We start from the raw sequence: 17,044 nt of genomic DNA on the forward strand, positions 1-17,044 counted from the left end.
ACAATGGTGAGATTGACCGTGGCTCCCCACGGGTTGACTTAAAATCTGGAATGGCTGGTACCTTACGAAAAGTAATGCCGGGCTTAGCCTCCGGAATGTATGGAGGGAGCATCATCCGCTGCAACACTCTTACTCCTGTTACACTCCAGCAACTGGTAAATATAAAAGGCTTGACTATTGTTTAATTACTGAACCACTAGTGCATGCTATTGTTTACATCACCTATTTGGCAAGCTATGTATAGAATCACTTCCCACTGTTGTTCATTTATAGGACAGTAGGAGGGTCCCAAGTGTCCCACTTTGGAGGATGAGGGCTGAAGCTCTTACCAACTTTCTTTTTGCCTAGTTTGTGTCTGAGATCTTAGATCACTATTTTATTGAAAATTGGGAAAGTGCTGGTGTTCGAGCTACAGAGTGGGATGCTATGAAAGTGGTACTCAGGGGAGAATGTATGAAAGTGTCATAAGGGATGAGGATACAGCTTACATGTATGTTAGACATCCATGAAAATAAACTGAAGCTGTTGGAAGAAGAGTTGATAGGGCCCCTCAAAAGGTGGTGGCATGGAAGGACTCAAAGAGGGAATTACTGGAAACATGGGAGAGGCTTGATAAATGTGTGTGTACTCTGTTCTGTATAGATAGCATCTCTATGCGGAAGGAGACAGATCTAGTGGAATGTTGACAATGTTGCTCTGCACTGAAATTCAGAAGTCCCTGGTGGTGGTAGTAAGGGGCCCAACAGGTCATGAGGTGACATCCCAGCAGGGCATAACAGATGTATTTGCTGAACACTTACAGAAGGTGTATGTGCAACAATGCATTGCCTCTATGGCTAGCATTTTAAAATACTTCACAGGTCTATTGATGGCTAGTTTGGCGATGGAAGACAAAACACATCTACGTACACCAATTACTAAAGAAGAAATTGTATTGGAAATCTGCACATTCCAGACCTCCAAAGCCCCAGGGGGAAATGACCTACCAGCTGAATTCTACCAGAAAAAAGCTAACTTCCTGGCAGAAAGATTATTGATAGTGTATCAGGAAGCACTGCAGGGAGGGAGACTGCCGAATGCCATGAGGGAGGTGATCATAGTTATGATCCTTAAACCAGATCGAGACACTAAAGAGGTTTTCTCCTAATGCTTAACATGGATGTGAAGATACTCAGTAATTTACTGGCCACAAGGTTACTTGGCCACATGCACGCATTGGTGGACGAAGACCAGTGCAGCTTTATCCCTCGCAGAAACACCTTGTGTAACTTAAGACAACGAGCAATGGTGCTACACACACCTGCAGAATGGAAGGAACCTTGCGCTTTGGCCCTACTTAATGTAGAGCAAGCCTTTGACTCCCTATCCTGGGAATATCTATGGCAGGTTTTACAGAACTTTGGGGTGGGGATGTGTTCCCTAAATGGAAGCAACTGCTTTATAGAGAACCAGTGGCCAGGGTTCGAGCGGTAAAACTGTATCCTTGCAATTTCACCTTTGATGGGGGACAAGTGCAGGGTGCCCATTGTCGCCATTATTGTTTGTGCTGGCTATTGAACCACTGGCATGTCTCATTCATTTGGTGATGCACGGCTGAGGAGTGCCAGGGGGGGAACGACTCACATGGTCTTTTAATGCAGACAATGCCTTGATATATTATATTTACGTCAGCCGTAGTATTCTGTTCCCAAAATTTTGAAGGTATTGGAGGAGTTTGGGTAGCTCTCGGGGCTTCGTGTTAACCCCACTAAATCAAAATTGTTTCCAGTGAGTACCCTGGGAGAGGCCCCTGGAGGTTTGCTCCCACCCTTACCGCGGGAGATGGAGAATATGTGATATTTAGGAATTCAGACTGAACGACAGGCAGAGATGTTTATAACCCTGAATGGAGGGAGAGTCTTGGATGGACTCCAGCCCTCCATTACATTTTGGAACACGCTACGTTTTTCCTTAATGGGTAGGGTGACACTAGTCAAAATGGTAGTTCTGACCCGCTGCCTGTACGTATTTTAGGGGGCATTGTTTGATGTTCCCAGAAAGTATTTCCTGAAACTTGACAAGCTTATAGTTCAGTTACTGTTGGCCTCTGGGAGGAAAAGAGTGTGTTTATCTACCCTAAAATTGCCTTTTGACTGAGGGGGGACAGGAACTACCCCATCTGGGAGTCTACTACTTTGCGGCCCTGCTACAAGATGCTGTGCATTGGTTTTACGAGGTGGACAACTGGGATAAGTGTTGGCTTCGGGGTACTTTTGGGGACTCTCCTCTTCTGGAATTCTTAATGCGGAGGGTGAGAGTCCCGAAAACCTCTCCTTACCCGATTGACCAGATCTATAGGGTGTGTGAGTGCTCTGTGAAAAGTGCTCTCCTGGCCTGGCAGTTCGGACTGGACTGTTCCCATTGGGGGCAGGGTCAAGACTGATTTGCATATGGCCGGGTCCAAACTGGAATGGCATGGTGAGCAAAAAAACGATGGATTTAGGCCCAGATCTCTGTACTGGGGTGAATGTATGACATTGTTCTGCATTTTGTCCATATATTGTTGTTTTTACACGTGAAAAGAGCGATTCTGCACGCCACTGATATTTCCATATGGTCCCTGCAGCCTTCTCTCCAAATAATGAGGAGAATGGCAATGGATAGACAGAGGGCGGGGACTGTGCTACACACCATGACCTGTATCTAAATTAATAGGTTTATAACACTGCAGGATTCAATAGAGAGATTTCTGTGTCACGGGCAATTCTTGCAGTGCGCTCAGATAGCGGCCACTGCTCGTGACTTATGGCCCCTGTTTCCTGAGGCTCCTGGAGAGTCTACAACACTTGTCACGTTGTTGAATATGGCAGGAGGCAGGCGCCTAATCTCATTCTTATACAGGGTGCTCAGTGAGGACATTCCCACTGGAAGGTTGCCGGTACAGGTTAAATGGAAGGAAATGTTGGGAGAATGTAATAAACTTATTGGCATAATGTAAACACAATGGAAGGGAGAAGTAGCACTAAGAAAACAGACTCAATAATTGTAAAAACCGATATCATTTAATAAGTATCAGAATAATCACTTTAAAAACAATTAATAAAACAACATGAGTATAAATCAATAATACCAAAAATAAAATAGACAACATTCATGTACAGCATACAACATACAAGTTAAAATTATTATCACAGTGGCAATATGTATTATTCGACGCGCGTTTCGGCGTTTATGGGGAACGCCTTCTTCAGCAGCCACAATTACTATCTGAAAGACATATTAAATTCATCATCAGATAAGAAAGGTATATACATGTATCACATGTTTACTCAATAATCACATTCAAAGTGATACATTCTAAATTAGTGGCAAAATCTAAAAACATATAATTCCAAAAAAACACACAAAATATGGTAACTTAGTGCCAGAAACTCCCTGCTTGTGCAAATAAGGAAATGTTGGGAGGACAGTTAACAGAAAAGGAAAGGGATTCAGTGCATGCAGGTGTGCAAATAACCACAGCTAATGCTAGGTTTACATTGTTCCAGTATAGTATCATTCAACAGGTAAATCTGACTCCAGCTATATTGCATGTAATATACCCGGAAAGAACCTATTCTTGTTTCTGCTGCTCCGTGGAGCAGGCGGGCTTTCTTCATATGTTATGGGGATTCTGGGCTTTAGATATGTACAGGCAGACTTTGATAAACCAACTGAATGCTGTCAATGGCTGGGTGCTTCTGTGGGATCCTAAGCAATGCCTTTTGGGCCTACTCCCTGTCTGTACAAAATAAATAGGCCTTGAGCAGGAAACCCCTGGTACTGGGGTTAGTGCTGGCAAAACAAAGAATCGCTAATTATTGGCTGTCCTCGTCTCCCCCATGGTATGAGCGTGGGTGAGAGACGTGGCTGAGGGAGCTGTGGCCAAGGAGGGGCGTAGGCGTGAACTTAGGAGGGATACGAAATTGGAGGATTATCTACGGGCATGGACTTCTATGATGGCAGGCTTTCTTGACCCACCCTATGATTACATTATTGCTATTTGGGAGCTGATACTGTGATGTTGTAATGTGCTGGAGTACAGGTATTATAATATCTGGATTTCATGGTAGGTCTGGAGCCCAGGACACTGGGATGACTACAGAGGCATGTCCATCTATATGAAGTTATGATCTTGAACTTTTGCGTGCTTCCCTGTGACATGGTATCATTTCACCGACCATATGCGGTACACAGAGGTAGAGCGAGGGGTGGGGGGAATTATACGCATTGTCGTTGACATGCCTGGTTTCTACAAATGTTGAATGTTGATATGACAATAAAGATTATATCTAAATAAATACAAAAAAAACACATTTGGAAGTGATGTGTAGTCTATCCTAGCTGAAAACTGGATGTTGGATTGTTTGTAGAAGCCCAGGAGAAGTTATGGACAATCATTTGGAGACTTCACACAGAGATTTAATGTGGTCAGATTTAGCTCTGAAGATGTTCAATTTGTAGTTTCATCTGGCAGCCTTGAGGCTAGCAAGATTAGATAAGGAGGGTGCTTGTATACAGTTTTTTACCCAAAATGTCGCAAGAGCCTTTTATTTCGCATAAAGATATTTTGAGAATCAGGGGAGGGATTATGCTAAATTTTGGCCTTGCCTTCTCTTCCAAATTTAGCACTGCTGGTCTTTTATTTGCCTGCTGAAAGTTGATTAGGGGAATAAACACTTCAAGATTATACTTACAATTTAGTCATGCTTAAAAGACCACAGACTCTGAATTCCAGTTAATGGATTTTATTATAAGGCCAAAAATAATTGAATGTAGACACATCTGAGAATCAGCGAATATAGGTACATAAAGATCATGATAGAGCCGAATCTACGCATATAATTAATTCAGCACAGAAGGCATAATGTGACAATTTCCAGAATTGAAATACAACAAAGTATTGAGGCTGAGTCCAACTCCTTATGCATTAGAAAAGAAAGCATGAAATATCTTTCCCTACACTACACTCTTTGAGGATCCTGCCTATTTCCCCTATATTAATTTCCAAAGGTGTCAGCATGTGTAGCCTTCCTAAGAAGTACTCACGTCAAATGGGTAAAGATAGCTTAAGGCTATGGAGCTCACTCTTAAGATGCTCCTTCTCCTCCGAAAATCTGGAAGTCTGATTTTCTGCCCCTGCGCATAATACAAAAAGACAAAACTCAGACCCTCTTAAATGTATCACATGACAAATTATTTCACTTGCAAGGTTCCCCAGTGGTTTTCCATTACTTCTTTAATTAGGTTCTTCTTGTCTTCCAGTGGCCTTGAGGTTCAGATAGGCCAGGCACAGAAGGTATCCTCCCCTCCGCTTCTCAGACTTTTCAAAGACATTCCAGTTGTCTCCTTAAACTAAGAATAACAAGGTCGAATTCCTCTACCTGCAGTGGGGTGAGAGCACACTGTTCTGGCACACTCAAAAGATTCATTTAATTATTATAAGGCGTTCGAAACTGTCAACAACTCGCAGCTCTGGGCCTAAAATGTAGGCAACTTAAAGACACACAGTGACATTAATATGAATATAATGTCGTCCTGCACATTATGCATACAGGAATGATAGTGTCTCTAATACAATATAAATTCTAGTTAAAGGTGCACATTACTTTTAAATGCTGTGAATGCTAAATACATGCATTTGGTAAACATAATACACTACAAACCATAAAAATATATATGGGAGTGCCTTTCAACTATGAATATAATGCACCCATACAATTTAGAGTGCTGTAAGCGCTCTATCAGGAGCAAAGGTCTAGGTCTTTTCCTCTTGCTTTTCAGTGGAACAAATTAATTTATCAGGTTTTCCATGTGCTTATTGTATTTTTTCACCAGGGATGTCAATGTTCTTGGTGTCAGAGAACAAGACTTTTCTCTTTCAAATTGGCCTGAGATTTTCTGCTAATTGATAGCATAAAAGAAATGTGCACGTGGTGTGACCAATTCCAGTGTCAATTCGATTAACCTGAGGATTGTGGCAACAGCAGCATCATCGACCCCCATAGAGACTAAAATCATTGCATGTTTTTAAAAAAACTAGCACATCTTGTACTAAAGTGTTTTGCGGTCACAAATTTCTTACCGATTTGCAATGTACACAAACCAACTCAATACAAATTGTTCACAAAACAGGGCGTGAAATGGACATCCCTCTCCTGTTTACATCCCTGTTAGTAATTTGCAATGAGATGAATCAATAGTTTGTGGTAGCAAACATTCGACTGGATACTGATATCATGAAAGAGGGAGATATCCTTTTGAATAGAAGAAACTGACCATAAGGGATGGCTTCCTTTCCTTTAATGTCAACTATGGGCATGAGGAAGGGAAGACAAAACACAGGGGCAGATTTACAAGCCTGTTTCGGCACTTTTGCGCCGCTGTCGCGTCACTTTTTTGACGCAGCAGCATCATAAAAAATGCAGCCAATTTACAATGTGACGCATCTAGGGAGATGCGTCAGGCATAATGTATGCAGGGTGGGCATTCCCACGCAGGAAATCCTCGTAAAAGTGACTCAGTGAAATCTGAGGATTTTCTAGGACGCCACTGCATCAAAACCTTATGCCTGCTTGAAGCAGGCGTAAGGAGTGACGCAGTGTAGTGGGAATAGGCCTCAAAATGCTTGCTGGAGTTGTGCCGTGCTTGCCAAACAACTCCAGCAATGCGTGACTTTTGCCCCAACAGATCAATCCTTTCGCCATGGTGCCCCGTGTTGTAAATACGGCGCATCTATGGTGGCGCAAGGGTTTCCCAGGGTGGCACAGGGAAAGTGATACATCTCTAGAGATTCATCACTTTCTTGCAAATCTGCTCCACAGTGTTGCAGGGAATGCTCAATGTTCATTCCAAAGACTAATTTCATTTTTTAATTGCAGTCTTTGTCCTGATAAAGGACAAGGGTTGAAATTTAAAAAATCTGGATTTTTTAATGTGTACGCAGAGATGGGGGCATGCTGTACCTTGTATGCCGCTGTCCCTGCATTTACAGAGCTTTTGGTGGGATTCACAAACAGGATCTTGCCTCATTAATATTAGCGGGGCAGGATTCTGTGAAGCCCATCAAATAATCTTTTCTTAGCTGTACCAGATCAGTAGATCAATATTAGTGCAACAAAGTCTGGTTTCAAACCAGTTGTGGTGCAAAACGGTGACTGCTTTGCAACTTCGAATGATACTGCTACTGATGTATTTGATCAACAGACAGTTTTAACCCTATGAATCACTTGACAATTTCAACACTAGCTGATTCTCAGGAGAAGATTTACAAGGAAGTGCCGCAGCGTGGCACAGCAAGCCCTTTGCTGTGCCACGCTGCGACACTTCCAAAGCACAGGAATGCGTCATATTTACAAGGATATGTCGCATTCCTGCACAAAAACAATCACTACAGGCATTTGCCTCTTTCAATGCGTAGCATTCAGACGCATTTCCAGGTTTACGATTCCTCGTAAATCTGAAAATGTGTCTTGTTCCATGTGTGTTGCGTGGGAACACCCATGGAACGCCCCTTTCACGCAAAGTGATGCATGTAAAGGGGCCATATTTACAAGGACAGGAAAAGCCACGCAGGGTGGATTTTCCTGTCCTTGTAAATATGGAGCAGAAAAATACGCCACCAGTACGTCACAGAAAGTGACGTACTGGTGGCGCAGGGGGCTTGTAAATCTGCCCCTCAGTCTTATGTAGGTCTTTGCCTTTCTCTTCTAATGTTCGATGTGATTTAGTGTGGCTATTTCGGTTCTGACTGCTTCATGAATCGGGGCTGTTATGTCATCTGTTCTTTGCGTGAAGACTTTCACTCATGACAATGGAAATATTAATCTTTTTGGAAAATAATAATAGTTACTGTATTTTTACCTTAGTCGGCTGCTGCAATCACCCTGCAGACTTCCATAAAACAGAAAGAAATACCCACCACTTGCAACACAGGCTAGATTCGGAACACATGTGTGGTTTGTAGAAACCTCTTGCCTCGAGTCCAGTTGGGTTTTAAATCAGTCCAGTCAAAGGTTTTCTTCGGTTCGTCAGTGGGTGTAGAAAACAACCTCTTCTTCAATCATGTTGGTTGGGTTGCAATCACCAAAGGCACAAGGCATGTCTGAGCCAGGTTGGCTTGGTGTAGGTACCGTTCTGCATGTGACTCCTGTAGGCATTATTTGCGGTTTCCTTTATATCTCTAGCTCCTTTGGAAATTGCAAATGTTCAGAGAGACTATCCACTTGTTTTTGGGCTTGATATTCTTTGTTTTTGACTCTCATCTGAGATGGCAATACAATAGTGGGATAATTAGCACAGACACAAATAGTGTCTAGTAAATGTTGTTGGAGCTGAAGAAGAAGCACATTTGAAATGGGATCCTATGACTGTACAGGGATTTTTTTTAAATAAGTGTAAGATGGACTTCTGTTCATTGAGAGCATCCAAAAGGTACTATTAGAGCCCAGATTCTCACAATTTCAAAGTATGGATAAACAGCAATTAATTAAGGGAGCTTCTTTCCCTTTGTCTTCGTTTATATTGTGCAGTGTTACTAGCCCTACATTTCCTCAGTGGGTAGCTTGACAGGGGTACCGTGGAGCGGTTGTTGCACATCACTTCAGTGACCTATTGTGCTTGTGACATTTTTGTCTGGACCCAACGTTGATCCTTTGGAGACCTGGTAACACGCAGCTTTAACTATCTCCCAGATCTCATGTAAAAAGTCCAGATCAATACACATAGACATCTATGGGTTAGTGACCTGAACCATTGGTTTATTTGGGTAAGCCCCCTTTCTATATTCTTCATTGTAACGTCAATTACATTTCCTCTTAGTTAAGAGGAGCATTTCCACCTTACCAGGTGTGCTGCTTTCTGATAGACCACAGGCACCATCAAGGGGTGTGATACACTGGGGTCAATTTTCCAGTGCTTAATTTGTAAAAGTAAAAAAAAAGTGCCAGGGCTCTAGTCAGCAGGGCACTTCCGCTTCACTGCCCATTGACGTTGTAAATTACAGTAACAGCATAACTAAAAAGTCACATTCCCACAAGTCCGACAATTTCAGGATCCCAAAGTTAAAAAAGAATGGCTTGGGCAGCAGGTGTTAGTCATTCTAAATGTATATTGAATTAAAAAACAACAGCTGTTGTGCTCCTCTCGGAATTAAAAAACAAACAGCGCTACCATGTGGCAGACTATAATAGGTACTGGTGCTGATAATTAAGTGCTGAGCACCGGAAACCACCGGCACACACTAATCACTGCTATTTTCTTGTCTTCAGTGTCTATGCTTAAGTAAAAGTGAGTTGATTACTAGCAGCAGGTGACAGGAGGAGATGTCATTAGCGGTGCAGCCCTTCTCTTTTCCTCAGCTGATGACAAAAGAATGCATCAATCAATCATTCATTTGTAGAGCGCACGACTCACCCGTGAGGGTCTCAAGGCGCTGAGGGGGGGAGGGTTGGGGGTGCTGCTACTGCTCGAACAGCCAGGTCTTGAGAAGTATTGTGAAGGTCAGCAGGTCCTGAGTCTGTCGCAGGTGGTCCTCAGATACAGGTTAATGGACAGTTTGTCAGGTGCACCTGACATACATATCAGCGTTAGGCTGTCTCGCCGCAGTACAATGTGTTAGAAGATGCAGGCAGTGCTCCAGGATGGAGAGTTCCACACTGAATATTTTGAATGTGCGGGCCCACCAGACAGCACCCGCCTTCTCAGCGATCAAGGACAGCCTTAGGAAGTGTGGATCTGCCCCAATGGTTTCCCCAGTAGAGGCTGCTTGAAAGCATCTACTGCAGAGTGTTTGTGCTTGTTTTTGTTGTTGAGTATTTTAGCTATATCAGAACGTTTCTATCCCTACATATGGCAACAGACACTGTACCTTCTTAAGGGTAAATAATGAAGTAGTAAATTACAACACAAGGTTGAATCTTAGCAGTGGTTGCTCCTTCGCAATGGCGGAGGAGCATCCCCCCACTGCTTTCAAGCAGTGGAATGGATAGGAAATATAAAATGCTAATAAGTTTAAGTTATTATCATTTTATGTTTCCTTTGCAGGTGGTAGGGGCTGATCTGCTTTGCTCACGGAGCAGGGCAGGGGAGGAATGGTTTGCCCACTCCTAAGTGCGCAATGACTGTTTGGTCGACCCTCTCGGGCCGCCCAAACCAGTCATGCCACTTTCCCCGTATTCCATGCAGGCTGTGTTACAGCCTGTATGGAGTACAAGCCCAGGCCCCCATTCCCTGGTTGAGCATCAAACCAGGGTGCTCAAAACCAATCACGATGCTGCAATACGTTGTGATTGGTCAGGGGAGCCTAGCTGTTCCCAGCTTCCTGTCCCACAAAGAGAGCAGGAGCAAGGAGCAAAGACGTGTGACCTGGCGCCGGCGGCACGATAACTGGGTAATCTATTATTTTCTTTTGCATTGTGAATCGTTGCACTTCCCCCCCTCCCCACGCCTGTCTTCATCCCCCCGTGCCCGTCCCCACCTTGCCACCCGCGAGTCACCATGCCGGCCGCCACTTAATCTTAGTGTGTTTTTCACGTTCTGTGGAGAGCACTCTAAGTGAAAAAATACTATTTTGTTTAATGTGCTTTAAATTGTGACAGAGTTTCATATAAGGTGTTTGGACTTCTATCTCCAACAGGGAAGCACCCAAAGGGCAAAATAAGAACTTTCTGATGTTGTATTTGGAGCACTGTAACAGGGAAAATTCTGTTGGTTCAGTACAATTCAAAGTTTCATGCACTTGTGCATCCAATTTACATGTTTTCGATAAGAATGTTAATCTGTGTGCATCACATTAATCAATTGATGTTAGGTGGCTGCATTTACACATAGTAAGACTCACACATATAAGCGTACTATAATCACTGAGTTCTCCCATGCTGGTTGTATTCGTTGGTTGCCATTCTTACTCTTGTGGATGACATGATTTGGGGCTAGGCCTCAGTCCCTCGAGTTGTCTCTATAGTAAATGCATTGCAGGTTTCATTTTTCCTCTCCATTGCAGGTGCCTCATCACGGAGTGCTCATTAGTAAGAATATTGTCATTGTCTATTGTAAAGAACTGTGAGATTTAGCTTGCCCAATTAGAATTTGCCCATGGACATGCAGTAGATAGGAATGGGAAAGAGCCTCCTGTACAGGGGCGTAACAACAGCCCCCACGGTGTGGGGCCCCAGAGACTGGGCGCAGGGTCAAGACTGATTTGCATATGGCTGGGTCCAAACTGGAATGGCAAGCAAAAAAACGATGGATTTAAGCCCAGATCTCTGTACTGGGGTGAATGTATGAAATTGTTCTGCATTCTGTCCATCAATTGTTCTTTTTGCATTTGTCACCCCAATTGGGACGAGTATACCCAGACGTGTGTCCCGTGCTCTCCATGCCACTGGAGTCAAGTTATCCTGGCTGATGAGGGCTGAAAGCCCGAAACCGGTCCTAGGATGCTTGTTTCCAGTCCAGGAAGGACCTGGCCTGGCAGTTTGGGCTGGACTGTTCCCATTGGGCGCAGGGTCAAGACTGATTTGCATATGTCTGGGTCCAAACTGGAATGGCAGGTGAGCAGAAAAAACTATGGATTTAGGCCCAGATCTCTGTACTGGGGTGAATGCATGACATTGTTCAGCATTCTGTCCATCAATTGTTCTTTTTTCATGTGGCCCCCCAGACTTACCCATACTGGAGGGGGCCACCTCAGTCCTTACTGAATGAGTGTGATGGAGCCCCTTCATCATTTTTTGCAGGGGGGCCCCCTCAAGTTATGTTACGCCACTGCTCCTGTACCAGGGAAGACTGACTGCTACAAGCTTCAAGGCCGCACAGTTCTACATCCTTTATTCGATGATGGGAACCTGGAGATAACTTTGCCTTTTGATTGATCTGCCCAGAGGAAGTCATTGGGACTGAGTTTCTAGAAATTCTTTCTTTTATTGAGCATGTGTTTTCTTAGAATATGGTTGGTTGGAACCGGACTAAATTTTGCTGATAAACCTTTATGGTATATACCATCCTCTCTGTCGGTATTGTGGAACTAAATTAGTTTCACTGTAATTGAAATGTATTGCCGATGCTAGCTACTTCCATACACTTTCAGTTGACAATCAACAGTCCATATGACCAGTGGAAGATCCTGTATGACGACTACACGAGGATATTTCCAGACATGAAAATCCGCTCTATGACAGTTTTGGCAGAGGTGATTAAGAGAGTGCCTGCTTTTTGAATAAGATACCGGCCCTCCTCACTCGGGTAGGGATCAAGGATCAGTTGCAAGGTGGAACGAGCATTGGCATAGCCAACAGGTCTCGCTTTCTGGACCTTATAAGTATTTAATTATGCAGCACAATATCCTTTGTGCAACAACATTAATCGTTGAATGGCTAAACATTTATAAGGTCCCAAAGGCGAGACCTATTGGCTATGCCAATGTTTTTTGGGGGGAGGGGGGCATAAATAACAGGATGGTGAAGGATAGTTAGAGTGAGTGAGTGAGAGAGTCAGTAAGTGAGAGAGAGTTAGTTAGTGAGAGAGTTAGTGTTTTAGTGAGAGAGTAAGTTAGTGAGAGAGTGAGAGTTAATGAGTAAGTGAGAAAGTGAGGGTCACTGAGAGAGTGATAGAGTTAGTTAGTGAGAGTGAGAGAGGCATTTAGTTAGTGAGAGTTTGAGAGTCAGTTAGTGAGAGTGAGAGTCAGTTAGTGAGAGTAAGAGTCAGTTAGTGAGAGTGAGAGTCAGTTAGTGAGATTGAAAGAGAGTGAGAGAGTGAGTTAGTGATTGAGTGAAAGAGATTGAGTTAGTGGGATAGTAAGTTAGTGAGAGTGAATAAGTGTTTTAGCGAGAGTGAGTTAGTTTTTCAGCGAGAGTGATTTTGTTTTTAGCGAGTTCGGTTTTTTCCGCAAGTCAGTTAGTGACAGAGAGTTAGTTAGTGAAACAGCGTTATTGAGAGAGTTATTGAGAGAGAGTAAGTGATAGAGAGTCAGTCAGTGAAAGAGAGTTAGTTAGAGAGTTAGTTAGTTAGTGAGAGAGAGTTAGTAAGTGAGAGAGAGTGAATTAGTGAGAGATAGTTAATGATTTATTGAGAATTAGTTAGTTATTGAGTTTGTTTTGGAGAGTTAGTGAGAGATTGTGAGAGTTAGTTAGTGAGATCGTCTATTAGTGAGAGTCTGTTAGTGAGAATGAGTGAGCCAGTTAGTAATTGAGAGTGATCCGTGATATCGGCCATAAAACGCCCGTAATGAGTGGTCACCACTTAAACAAAAGGCTTCTTCAGATCTAGTCTATTGGTAGTTATGGAAAAACAGCAAGAGCATCCTTATACTTTGCTTGGATAATACAACCATCCCAAACTAAACACTCATGTAAGGTGCATCCTCACAGTTATTTAAATAATCTGTATCAGAGCACTCTTAGACAGGAAACTAAAAACCATCAAACGTTTGGGAAAGCACCAAAAACAGTCACTTTCCCAGCTTTTAGACAAGTCCCTGCCACTAGGTTCAATTCTAGTGTGACAAGACTAGCACCTAGAGTCAGTTTACCCTAAAGATCATGTTTAACAAGCATACTCACACCTGTTATATTGGTAGCTTGCTAGAGCCAAACCTGGAAGTTATGTGGAGTTGGGGCTAATTATCTTTCCAAGGTGACAGTTATTCCGATTGACAGCTCAAGGACCGAGGCCAAAAATATTGCTTTATGGCATGTTTGACCTTGGTATTTGTGGCAAACCATTTACTTGACACACGAAATTTGCCTGTGCAAATTGTTGGCATGGTAAAGAGATTTGCCATGTTTTCGCAAATGTTTTCTTCTGGGCAGAATTTTGCAGTGTTTAACCAATTTTTACATTCCACGCAAGCCAAAAAAGCACCAACTAAATTTCTGCTGTATTTTTGTGAAAAACTACAGAACAAATTGTGCTTCGGGACACATACCGTGTTTCAGGTTCCAAGAAGCAAAGTTAAAACCACATTAATTTAGAGTACCAGACCTAGATGAGAAACAAGCAACAGCTGTTAGTGTGGTGGTGCTCGGTATATCCTGGTTTGTGCTGCTCCTTCCACCTGATTCGCTGGGACACTTCCGCTGAGGGAACCCAGGGTGAAAGGGCATCCATTGTCTTCCTCCCAGTGGTATGGTGCCAGGCGAGAGTGAGAGGCAATTGCGGCGTCAGCAAGTGTGGTGTCCTTCAGAGCAACGGCGGTTCTAGTGTGAAGCCTGCTCATAGCTCAGTCGGTGCATACAGAAAATGCAGAGGAGCACAATTTTCCGAATTGTGCACTCCTAGCAGTGTAGCAGTGCATAGCACGAGACATTAGTGTGTTGGCTGCATGACAATGCGCTTTGCCAACATTGTGTCTCATGTCGCGACACAATCCAGGTCTCATTAAAGGCATCCACACCAAGATGGGCTGCAGGGCTTGAGTGGAGGGTTATGGATACGATATTAGACAGCATTTAAAACATACTTGCCTTATCAGCTACAACAGACGCTTCAGTCAATCTCCGGACAACGACCAACGCTAACAATGCTCAGCACTCGTAAACAATGATTTCTGGTCCCAGGGTGAAATAATCCCGGGCAAGGTCAGTCTCCAAGTAGACAAGCAGCAAAATCTGCCTTGACAACAATCGACATAAAAAGAAAGTAAACAAGTGCGGGCTGGGCAGGGGCATGAACAAGTCCCGGTGCTGCCCATGCTGCTGTTGCCCTGGCAACGAACCTCTCCCCTGAAGAAGGTCCATGGGGTATTGTGCGCAGGACCCAGGCGGTGTCATGCGCCAGATGGTCGTGTGCTGGATAACAAAGTTATCTGACTGGACAGAGTGTAGGAATGGCCCTGTTTCCCTTCCAAGTCGCATAGCCCCTGCAAGCCCTGCAGTGCACACTTGACCTCACCCCTGTATTCACGAGGTGCTAAGGTATACACAGACCAGTTAGACGCTACAAGGGCCCCATTTATGTTTCCTTAGAAATAGATACTTTCTGAATTCTGCATTTAAGCAAATTACTGTTTTATATAGTGCTAAGGCAGGCTAACCCTTGAAATTCGCAGCAGTCCGTCTAACAAAATCGTATCGGCCAATCACATGGCGCTTCTGCAGAGACTGGATTGTTTCTTGGGCCAGACATGTGATGTGTAACTGCAGACCCAAAAATACCTACGTTATCAGTCGCGAAATGATTACCAACAACTTCGGCAATCCATGTCTGCAGTTCGCATGTATTAATCTTTACTTTTTGAAACAATGAACGGGATTGCAGCTGAGCATACGTTTCCATTTGTTCTTATAGGGAGCGAAATCTTCTTTCTATTGCGTTTCAGAAATGCACCACTGTTGTTTATCTTGCCTTGTTTCTGGTGACAACGTAATTTTCATTCCGGAACCCCCTTTTACGGCGCCGCTGAAAGGGCAGCTGCGTGTTGAAGCCATATTATAAATGGTTTGGAGCCGGCTCCACCGGGGAGAAACGGGGGAGACCGTGTTTATTCTAAACCAAAGGCCACGTTCATCACGCAAGTGCACATTCAGTTGTTAAAATGTTACTTTTATGGGGACATTGCTGCGCGTGCATCCCTCGCGTGCTTAGCACGTCATCGCGATCGCAGTGAAAATGAAAGCGATCGTGATGACGTGCTAAGCACGCGAGGGATGCGCCCGCATCAATGATTGGAGAGGCGGAGCGAGGCGCGCATACTTGTGCACCTAACCGCAAGCTGGTGGCCGGCGGGTAGCACTTTGAAAAGCCCCTTACTAAAGTCGAGCAAGCAGCGCATGCGCTGCTCTAGGCTCGACCTAAAAATGGACAATTCATTTTTAGGTCTCGCCTGTCAATGCGCATGCGCATTGAGCAGAGCGAGACTATGGGGGCTTAAACAAAGCTTACCTACACTGGCGATTCACTGGCGATTTGATGAAGTGCATGTGCACTTTTAACTCAATGCGCAAGCGCAATTAGTTAAAATGCGCGTGCACAGCATCAAATCGTCAGCTTAGTGCCGCCAGCAGCTCTTCCCGCTCCGCCCCCTGCTGCATCAAAGGCTTGGTGCTCTGCCTCAGCCCAGCCATTCTCCTCCCCTAATTACCCCCTGCTGCATCAAAGGCTTTTTCACGGCCGGCCGGCCGTGCTTTCAGTTTCACGGCTGGACGGCCGTGTCTCCTTTTCTTTTTTTTTTTTTTAATCCGCTGCATGTTCACTTCTTATCATAGTTTTGCCGTTTCTAAGTTCTATCAATCACAGGCTTTATAACACTTCTTATCATAGTTTTGCCGTTCTAAGTTCTATCAATCACAGGTTCTACTGTTATCATTTTATTTGTACTGAATTTCCCAACCTCAGAAGCATGAACGCCTAAATAAGTCTTACTGAGATTCAATCTCATAACCTGCAGATCATGGTACATTTTTAATGTGATGCAATATCTTGCTGGCATCCTGAGCTTGACTCATCTAATCAGAATGCTTAGAATGCTTGCATTAAGTAACTACTATTTGCCTGCCTTGTAGTATTAATGTTGGGGACATGAAGCGTATGGAAACAGCATTGGAATGCGCTCACTAGTAATCTCCCCATCACTTACACCACCGCATCCACCACCGCATCCACCACCACATCCACCGCCACATCCACCACCACCACATCCACCACCACCACATCCACCACCACCACATCCACCACCACATCCACCACCACATCCACCACCACATCCACCGGCACATCCACCACCACATCCACCACCACATCCACCACCACATCCACCACCACCACCACCACATCCACCACCACTACATCCACCACCGCATCCACCACCACCACATCCACCACCACTACATCCACCACCACTACATCCACCACCACTACATCCACCACCACCACATCCACCATAAACATCCACCGCCACATCCACCACCACCACATCCACCGCCACATCCACCACAACTACATCCACCACCGCATCCACCACCACTACATCCACCACCGCATCCACCACCACTACATCCACCGCCACATCCACCACCACCACATCCACCAC

This window comes from Lissotriton helveticus, chromosome 11 (assembly GCF_964261635.1).
Source record: "Lissotriton helveticus chromosome 11, aLisHel1.1, whole genome shotgun sequence".
Lineage (NCBI taxonomy): Eukaryota > Metazoa > Chordata > Amphibia > Caudata > Salamandridae > Lissotriton > Lissotriton helveticus.